The sequence below is a fragment of the Mus caroli genome, chromosome 9 (assembly GCF_900094665.2).
Source record: "Mus caroli chromosome 9, CAROLI_EIJ_v1.1, whole genome shotgun sequence".
Classification (NCBI taxonomy): Eukaryota; Metazoa; Chordata; class Mammalia; order Rodentia; family Muridae; genus Mus; species Mus caroli.
The window spans coordinates 88,342,828-88,350,887 of NC_034578.1; the positions used below are offsets into that span (position 1 = coordinate 88,342,828).

Here is an 8,060-nt window from a genome sequence, read left to right on the forward strand (position 1 = left end):
AAAAAAATAATAAAAAAAAAGATTCTGGAGGAAAGGAGTAACCATTCTAGATCTCCCTACTTAAGACATTTGCATTCAGACTATAAGGATGTACAGAATAGAACACTCTCATGTGTTGTGTCTCCAAACATGTTTATTCATCTTTTCTTAGGAAGTAACTAGAAAATAAATACTCCCAAAACAGTAGAATAAACTCAGGATCCAAGATAAGGCTTTATCCACACTCCAGGGAAGAAGAATTGCATGAGAAGGCTGCTCCATCTGTCCACCAAGGTCCAGGATAAAGGCTCAGTCTAGGAGCAAGCATTGTATCTAAGGAAGGAAAGTAAATAGACATGATTTGACCACCTCAGAGACCTTCCATTTATCCTAAAGACTAAAACTGTTGTAAGGGCACATAGAAAATGAGGTAACAGAATTTAAAAAAAAATTACTAGTTCAACAAACCAGCAAAGCAAACCAGCAAGCAAAAACAAACAAAAATAAACAAAAAATATTTATTGATTTCTGGAAAGGAAGAAAGTGTATAAAAATAAAATTAAATCATATAAAATTGCTTAGGCAAACAGTGAACGTTTTTTCAACCATGACCTTGAAAATCCTAGATTTTTATCTACTTAAAATAATGACACATTTTGAGCAAATTGGCATGTTGGGTACTTATTGATCTTTCAGTTTCCTCTCTGAGTAGTCAATATTGGATCTGTAATCATTCATGCATTCTTCCTCATGCAATCTATGCTTTGCTTAAACTACCAAAACACTTATTCTCCCAAGTGATATAGGTCAAAATGAGTTAACCTGAGCAGAAATTTCNTTAGCTTGGTGTGAATGCATTAAGAATGACTATGGAACCAAATGTTGGACAAGAGCAAGTCTTTTGGAATCTTCTGGACAAAGACAGCAATAATGGCAGTTTCTCTTATTTTTCTGTTGAGGGCATCAAAGAGAAATAGAAATAGAAATTGAACTCATTCGTCTTGGGTGGACAAATTTATACCACTGGGTGCCTTTGTATGCTCAGTGAGACATCTCAGTTAATAGTAACCCAGTCAAGAAACTTGAGAAATCAGACCATGGATCAGATATTAAGTGGCCAAGTCAGGTTTGGATTTCTGGTTGGCCAGATTTAAGGATTTTGTTCTGTTATTGAGCTTGAGGGTCACAATCTGTTCCCCAGGCTAGGTCAAGCCCCTTGTCATCAATAAGCCTATCAAGAGTCAAATTAAAAATAAGAAACAGAACACAGAACTTTTTGTGGTNATACTGAGAAGAGGAAAAAAAAATAGATCAGTAAGTTCTCTCAAGTTCATCTTCAGAGTCCTGAAGGGGATGAAAGTTTAAACAGACAGAGGGTNAAAGGTACGCAGATCTAAGCATCCCCATTACGTTGTGGACCTGCCCAGCATTGACTTGTCTTTGACTGGTCTCTAGTCTTATTCTGTAAAGTGGTCTGACAGGTTTGTTAGAAATTCTCTCAGATAGACAGGTTTTCCCTCTGGCTTGTGCCTTTTCCTCCTCCCAGAATGAGATTCCTTGGGGGGTTGGAGGAGGAGTCACATCTCTTCAGAGTCCATTGTTTTCAACAATCTGATAAATTAAGGGACACAAGCATCTCTTTAGAATATCTTCATGTCTGCCAGGCTGATTACAGTTCTAGTTTGCATTCTGTTACTGTTATCAATGACCAAAAGCTTAGAGAGATGGCCTAGCACTTAAGAGCAATTGCTGTTCTTGTAGAAGACTCAGGTCTGGTTCCCAGCACTCACATGGTGGCTCACAAACATCTGTAACTACTGTTCAGGTGATCTGGTGCCCTATTCTGGCATGGCAACACACACAGTCGTACACATAGATGCATATAGGCAAAATGCTCAAACACATAAAATAAAATAAGTCAACAATACAAACCAAAACCAACTTAAGGATAAGAGTTTGTTCGATATTTCAGATTAAAGTCCATTGCTGAGAGAATCCATGACAGCAGCTCAAGAAAGAAACTGGGTCTAGACACTGAGGCAGAGACCATGGAGGTATATTTCTTACCTGCTTGCTCCCCAAGGCTTTCTCTGCTACCTTTCTTACAGCACAGTTACACATGCCTACATAACGCCCTGCTCATATTGGGCTTGCCTGTTCTACACTTACAGTAATTCATTAATTAATAGTTAATTAATTATGTACTAATTAAGAAAGTGCCTCACAGATGTGCCAGTGATAGGCCAATCTGATACAGGCAGTTCAGATACAGTTCAACTGAACTTCTCTCTTCTTTAATGTCAAGTTGACACATTATTAGCTTTCCCAAACCTGAGGTTGGCATGGCGATATCTACAGAGATGGAATAAATATAAATGTGTAAGCAACTCTGTAATAGGGAATAGAATTATTTGGCTTGAAAAGTCTCCCAAAACTTTATTAATGGCATAAAAATACAGAAAACAGCCTGGCAGGGACTCTGAGGAGCTTTCAAGCCCTATCACCTTAGGCAGACAATCATGGATGGCAGTGATTTCTGAAAAAAGGGATCTGGGTCCCTATAGAAGAAGTGGGTCTATTCTTATATTTAGTGAGGATAGGAGTGATTTCACAGAACAACCCTTCAGCTAGACTCTGACTTTCTTTTTAAACAAGAGGCAAGGAGGAAAGTGGGGAAAAGATTATATAGCCACCGATATCCCTTTTGAAGCCCAAGTGAGAAATCTAGGCAATTGGAAATCTGCTAACTTGAAAATATAACCAGCAGGGCATTTGCTACAGTCTGTGAGGAAGGAAGAGGCTGCTNTAGATGTCCTGGCCTGAGAAGCACTGTGATCAGTACTCTAACTTCATATACTCAGACATGGCATAGCTGGATCCAAAAGTAGTAAATCTGTTTTTAGCTTTTATAAGTCCTTCCTATTGANTTCAATGGTATGTGAGCATTGCTTGCACTTTGATCAGAAGTGAACAGGGTTCCCTTCTACATCCTCACCATCATTTGATGGAATCTCGGTGCAGTTTTATTCTTCATTTTCTTTTTTTTTTTAATTTATTTTTTATTAGGTATTTTCCTTGTTTACATTTTCAATGCTATCCCAAAAGTCCCCCATACTCACCCCCCCAATCCCCTACCCACCCACTCCCCCTTTTTGGCCCTGGGGTTCCCCTGTACTGGGGCATATAAAGTTTGCAAGTCCAATGGGCCTCTCTTTGCAGTGATGGCCGACTAGGCCATCTTTTAATACATATGCAGCTAGAGACAAGAGCTCCGGGGTACTGATTAGTTCATATTGTTGTTCCACCTATAGGGTTGCAGTTCCCTTTAGCTCCTTGGGTAATTTCTCTAGCTCCTCCACTGGGGGCCGTGTGGTCCATCCAATAGCTGACTGTGATCATCCACTTCTGTGTTTGCTAGGCCCCGGCATAGTCTCACAAGAGACAGCTATATCTGGGTCCTTTCAGCAAAATCTTGCTAGTGTATGCAATGGTGTCAGCGTTTGGCAGCTGATTATGGGATTAGTCTCCCAGGTCTGCTCATAGAGGGTAACAAAATCACCAGAGGAACAATCTCTAAACAGAGACAACTATAACAACTAACTCCAGAGATTATTCTTCATTTTCTTGATGGCTAACTATGACTAGAAATTTGGGGGAATCTCAACAGAATTGCTACATGTTATCTTGGAAATTGGAGTCTCTTATCAGCGTTCTAAGTTTCATTAGTAATATAATTAAATAATATATTAAAAATGGAAGCTCATAATTCTATTAGCATATGAGATAAAAACACCAGGACAGGCAAACTGAGTCCTGGCAGCTGCCAGAAGGAAGGACCTGAAGCNGAGAAAGAAGAAACCGTGTAGTTGAGTCAAACTGACAGGGGTGCCAGGCACAAGACAGACAAGCTGCTGGGTAAGCAGCTGAGCTTTAGAGAAATCAAAGCCCAGGGTTTTCAAGAAAATCATTCTCAGAAAGGTGGTAGACAGAACTAAAAAACAAGTTATGCTTTTCAGAGCAACTCAGAAGAACAGACAGACTTACAAAGCTATGTGACTACTGCACTGTGAGTGACTGTGCTAGGGAACAGGACATTCAAGGAAGGAATTACCTGTGATCAACCCTCCTACTTCTTAAGTATGATTTAAGGTGGATGCCCTTCATAAGGGGTGATTCCTTGTTGGATGACTGACATGCACAAGTGGAAAGTTTGTTCTCCACCCAGGCCAGAGATTTTATTCTGTTGACCAAAAGAAATTTTCCCTAAATGAGCTTTTATTGTTCCTGAAAAATAGGGGTGTTGAACACTTTTTCAAATGTTCATTGGCCAGCTGCATTTCTCCTTTTGAGAACAGACAGTTCATTCCTTAGCCCATTTACTTACTGAAAAACTTGAGTTTTTGGCATTTATATTTGCAGTTCTTTAGATAGTCTAGACATTAGTCTTCCTTTTGAAGCTTCAGTGGCCACAATTTTTTACCCACTCTTTAGGTTGTCCTTTCATTCTGCTGTTTGTTTCCATTGCTGTATAGAATCTTTATAATTTCATGTAATCCAGTTTTTCATTTCTTGGTAGGATTGTCATCTGTACAATATTAATTCTATTTATCTGTAGCATGGAAAATATTTCCACTTTCTAGTGTCTTCAGTTTTTACTGTGGAGTTTTTCATTATTAGTATATAGAGAGGCTGTGGAATTTAAAAGCAGATTTGGTATTCTGCCACTTTCCTGAAAGTATTGATCATTTCTCAAGTTTTCTGGTGAAATTTTGGGGGTCTCTTATGTATATTATATCATTTACAAATAGACAAACATTAAGGTCCTGCTCATCTTCCTGGGTAGGATGCAGCTCTGAGAGCTACACACACAGCTGCCCACACAGTGGTCACTTTTCTCAAAGGAAGAAGGCATAGGCCCACCAGCACTTGCATTTGTTACTGGCTCTATTGATAAACAAGGTAATTCACCATTTCCCAAGAAGTAAGAACAGTAATGGCTTTTGTGTCTCCAGTTCTGTCTTTCTTCATAGCACACAAATGCTTAGTTTCTCTCCTTTTCCATCTCTCCACCAACTATTTGCTGGCTTTCTTCTCTCTCCCTTCACTCTACCACCTAATTTCTTGCNTCTGCCATATTCAGCCTGCCAAGGGCTAAGCATGGAACACGGTGCTGTATCTCCATGTGACTTCTTAAGTGAAACATTCATTGCCTTTGCTTTGGGAACAAAAATAGCTGACAACCAGCTTATGTATGGGGATATAATTTTATTTCTCACATGATAAAAATAAAAGTCACAGATTGCTAAGGCTCATAATGATGGTAAAAAAGAAACAAAAACTTGCTGCAAAATCTGTAGCATATCACAGGTGTCCCACAGTATATACTTTTGTCTATATGTTCATTGCAATGCATTGTCTGGTATGAGACCTCCAGCTTCTTCTACTCTTATCAATGCTGAAACCTCACTGGAACTCCTCTCAGATTATCCTGTTGTTGCCCTGTATCGTGGAGATTCTGTAGCTTCTGATGCACTCTAGCATTTCATCAATATTGGTAGATGTTGGGGTGGGCCAACTCAAAACCCTGGGTCTGGGCCTGAGAGGTAACTGAATTGGTCAGCCCACTGGTTCTTCCTCTGTCAAGACCTCAGAGCTAGCTCACCAGCAACCCCTGCAACCATGATTAGCTCTATTCTGCTTCCCAGGTGAGGGTCAGTGCTTGCTTTGCCAAGTGTTGCAGTAAGTGAGGAACTTGGTCAGTTCACCCTCTCTCAGGACCCAGTGCTAGCTCTTTGCCTGTGGTAGGTGTTAAGAGACTAGGAAGAGGAGGAGGGCATCTCTCCTTCATCTATACCTCTGCCTACCAGACATGAGGNAGGGCCTGCTCTTATAAGCTCATAACCTGGGGACTGGCTTACCCACAACACCCTTAATGTGTGTGGGCTGCTCTCCTGAGTACTGTAGCTGACGTCAGCTCTTCTGCTTTCATTCCCCCAGTGCCAGCCCTCCCATGACACTGAGGTGAGGGGTGGACCAATTCTTCACTATACTCAGACATCAACCTGTCACCAGGTAGCAGTCCAACCCAGGGGTGACCACTTGGCATTTGGTGGTAACAGACCTCTGCTGCTGTGGGGCCATGGACCCAAACATGGCCTCCAGTGGCAACACAGGCCAAGACCTCACCATAGTCTCAGATGGCATCATTGGTTCCTTACTACCCTTGATTCTCCAGTTTTGCCTCTTTTCATTGCGCCCACACCCTTCTGTTTCTCTTTCTCTTCCATTTCTCCAACACTTCAACTGCTCCTCTGTGTTGTGCCCAGGGGTCTTTGAGTGTCTGGGATCATCTCAGGAGGGCTATGCCTCACTCATGCATTATGGCACCAGGCAGCAGAATGCCCCCTGCTCCTTGGCTTACACTNCTCTGGACTGGTAGTCCTCTCAGGCTAGCTCCATATCTGGGCTCCATGGCACAGGTCTGGTGGCCACCCTGGGCTTGCTCTTGTCCCAGGACAGCATCTATCTTGGAATATCCTGAGCTTTTGTCCCCGCCGGCAAGAACACACTCAGGACAACTGGAATCTTCTGCGGCAAAGCTTTATTGCTTACTTCTCAGGAAGACCCCNGACCCCAGAAAATGGAGTCCCTTATATAGCGCTCAGCCATGACGTTTCAGCACCTGATGTGGCGTGACAACTCCTGATTCGTTGCTTGCACCCCACTATTATACCCCGAGAATGGGCAGTGACTAGAAGTGAGTTCACTCTCGCACTTGCGCACAAGGCTTGTTTACTAGTTAGTCACAGCGGAGGCCAGCGCCATCTTATAATGGCGATTGCTCGCAGCACACGCACAGCTCTCCACAGCGATTGCTCGCGGCACGGCTCTCCACATTGGAAGAGTCATCTATCTTGGGCTTACTCCCACCTGGGGCCTGTGGTAGCAGTCATGGTCCTTTTAGTCTCTAGCTAGCTCCCCTGCCCCAGGAACCTGTCTAGGTGGTCTGTCTGGATCTGTGTGGTGCTGGACTGATGATAGTCTCAGGGAACTTTGGCTTCTAATCATTCTGATGTTGACAGGTCAGAACACAGAGTGTAGGCATAGTCTCTTTCCTCTCTGCCATCTACTGAAACACATGTGACACAGCAGCCACACCTGCCATGCCTCTAGGGCAGTCNTATTTTATGCTTTAGTCTTGACAATTTATCTTGAACCATTCTGCCTGTAAAGCATTCCACCAAGTTTTCTAAATGTGTTATTGGATTTTTTTTTCAATTTCATCTTAATGTGGCTTGAGCTCTCTTCAATAATTCTCTCTCTTTATTGAAATCAGTTTGCAAATCCTGAATCGTCATCAGTTCATTTATCTTTATGTTCCTGTTTTCTTGGGCATCACTCAGACATTTATTGCTATTCTCTTTAAGTTTACTAAGATGTTGTGGGTTATAATGGTGTCCTGAGTTCCAGTCTGCCACAGGGCTAGGGCTGCTCATGGAGGCTGTATGTGGGAGGTTTGACTGCGTGCACTCCATCCGTTGGCCTAGGCATGGGGCTGTGAGAAGATGCAGGATCNGCCCAAGGTGGGGAGGCGCAGTCTGAGGTCCCCTTGGAAATGTCACTGGGCTCCTTGGAAGAGCTGAGGGGCTCCGGGATGGGAGTGCTTCGCTTGCTCTCATTTCAGATAGGAGACCGTGGCTGAGAATGCAGAGAGGCCTTGTAGGAGAGATTAAAATTGGCTCTTTAGGGGAANATTTGCTTCATTGTCCCAGCATGACAGGTCCAGATAAGAGGAGGCAGTCCATGGTTTAAGGCATTTATTGTCATGTCATGTCAGGAAGGGGAGCTAAGAGGGTAGCAGAGGCTGAGAAAGGCAGAGAAAGGGAGAGAGTAGAGAAATAGATGCCTGCTGTCCCTTGCCAGGAGGTGACAGTCACCTACCTGCCAGGTCTCTAAGTTTCTAAGTCTGGGCTCTTCTGGGGACCAGGCTGCCTATGACAGCTCATCACCCCACCAGATGTTTTTGTCTTCTTTAATATCTCTGAATTGTTGATGAAGACCATGATTGTTCTGTGCCATAT

At 42.7% G+C, this 8,060-nt stretch overlaps 1 non-coding gene across 1 annotated transcript; it reads right to left on the minus strand.

Moving 5' to 3' along the window:
• Window positions 1-7,027: 7,027 nt before the first annotated feature.
• Window positions 7,028-7,158, minus strand: LOC115032048. The gene has a single exon (XR_003837695.1). It is a non-coding gene; the product is annotated as a small nucleolar RNA SNORA17 (small nucleolar RNA).
• Window positions 7,159-8,060: the final 902 nt, after the last annotated feature.